Here is a 2452-nt window from a genome sequence, read left to right as displayed (position 1 = left end):
GCAGCTGGGCCAAGAGCTCTGCTCTGGGGAGAAAGACTGAAGCTTTATAAGGAAAAGGTTGGAAGACACAAACTCTAAAACCACCTCAGGCCAATGCAGACACAGTCATATCATAGACCTGTGCACACATCCAGCTACACACAGCCACAATGGCCAAGGTGGGTTTGCACCTCCATTCATCTCCAGTTCTCAGCCCCAGCAGCACAGGAACTTCAGCCAGAAGCTGAGAGGATGCAGTGGGACACAGTTCTTTTTCTGGTGGAAAAAGAACCGGGATTAAAATCACGTAAGGCACCCCATGGAAAGGCTGGGTAGTGGATTTGCAAGGTGGGAGGTGGTCTTAGCCCGGGAGAAAAACATGGACTAACCCAGAAGAGGTAGGACTCCAGATTGGCAGGGAAAGGAGAGCTCTGCTCTCCCCAGTGCAGACTGAAATCAGCAGGGAAGTGTCTGCACCTCAGCGTGGGGACAGATTCTCCTTGCATTAAGACACAGGAGCCCAGAAACTGCAATTCCTCACCCATGGGCAGTTCCCAGGAACAAAGTTGGGCTGGAGCATGATGGGGCCAGGGAGATGGTGCCAGCAGAGGTCTCCTTCTGCTCCACAGCACAAGGGAAAGGTCAGTGTGGCACCCAGCACCGAGATCTTGGCATCTATGTGCCTGCACAATTTATGAGCTTCAGCACGGAACCCTCGCTGGGGGGATGAGCAACCAGAACTAAACATGGTAATTTATTCACTGCATGGAAAAATATTAGTTAACCCAAGCCAGTGAGATTGCAAAGCCTGATAACTGGTCTGGCTGGTGCCAACATCTATCCCTAGCAGCACTCATGTTTTTTGTCTATACTGTTGCCCCAGGCAGTGAGATGCAGCAGCAACATGACAGTTTCCAGCCACACATGATAATTTAAGAGAGGAAAAAAAGTCTTATTTCAACTCCAAACCAGGGCAGAACAGTTTAAAAATTAAATCAAGACAACTTGCAAAACCTGGTTTAGATGGCAGTGACACTGCAGAACTCATTTGCAAGTGTGTGCTGTGCAATTTGAGATAAAAAACGTGTAATGAAATGAAGGATGAGCACTGCTTATTTGCTTTGTAACACCATTGCTGTGCAGGAACACTGACAGGCCAAAGCAAGCACGCTGAGAGCTGAGCAATCCCTCTCCAAGTATGTACCTGCACCCAGGGTTTGGCCCCAGTGACTGTTGCCCTTTCATGGAATCATTATGGTTGGAAAAGACACTTAAAGATCAAGTCCAACCCCTCACCTCACACTGCCAAGCCCATCTCTAACCCATATCCCTCAGCACCTCAGCTATATGGCTTTGCAATATCTCCAGGGATGGGGACTCCAACACCTCCCTGGGCAGCCCGTGTCAGTGCCTAACAACCCTCTCAGTGAAAAAGTTCTTCTTCATCTCCAATCTAAACCTCCCCTGGTGCAACCTGAGGCCATTTCCTCATTACTGGAGAGATTGACCCCCAATCACTTGCAGCCAAGGGTCAGTGCTTGGGTTGTGGTTTCAGGGGCTAAAAACTCTTCCTTTTTGAAATATAAGGCACATCAAGCTGTGCCTTTGAACCACAGCTTATCAGGGAGGCAATGTTTGGGTTTGCAGTATTCAAAGTAGCTATTGTGAGCTTTTTGCGTCCCTTTGTTCAACACTTTCAAGAGCAGAGATGTCTCTTGAGACTCCCTTGCCCACTTTCAAGCGTGCAGAGGCCCATCTCCTCCTGCTGCCCAGGGAGATGGGGCACAGGGTCCCGTGGCATCCCTGTGCAGCCCTGGAGAAGGGGCCTGGCTGGAGGCTGTCGGGCAGGAAGGCAGCGCTGCTTTCAAACGCAGCCTGCTCCTCCCGCTTGCTTTTCAATTGCACGGCGAGGATGTTAATGAGTGTCTGAGCCACGGCAGGCAAGCCCAGGGCATTTCAAACGGGGAAGAACTTCACAGAGAAATAATCTGCATAAAATCTGAAGCGCCATTATTAAGGAGGAGGAAAAGAAAAATGCAAGCAGAAACCATCCTCCCTCGGCAGCAGAGAAGAATGGTTCTACAGAGAAAAATGTATTCATTTGATCCATTATTTATATAAAGTGTTCTTTGTAAACCTGATTTCCCATCACCCTGGATGACAGCAGGGGGGAAGACAGGAAAAGAAGAGGTCCAACTTCATACCTCCAGGGGAAAGAGAGCCCATCTGGGCACTCTGCATCACATCACGATCCCAGAGAGGGAACGAGCCCCAGTGCCATGGGGACCCTGTGCAGGCAGGCAGCGCCTCACCAAGCACCCCAGCACTTCAAGGGAGGAGCTCCAGGCTTCTGAGCAGATGTTGTTTTCCTTTTGAAGGGGGGCACACCACCAAGTCCTCTCCATCCCAATGAAACTGCTTAAACCACTGAGCAAACCCACTAAAAATAAAAGCATTTAATATGGGGTTTTCA

Source organism: Colius striatus, chromosome 8, assembly GCF_028858725.1.
Source record: "Colius striatus isolate bColStr4 chromosome 8, bColStr4.1.hap1, whole genome shotgun sequence".
Taxonomy (NCBI): Eukaryota; Metazoa; Chordata; class Aves; order Coliiformes; family Coliidae; genus Colius; species Colius striatus.
This window is presented reverse-complemented; position numbering follows the sequence as displayed.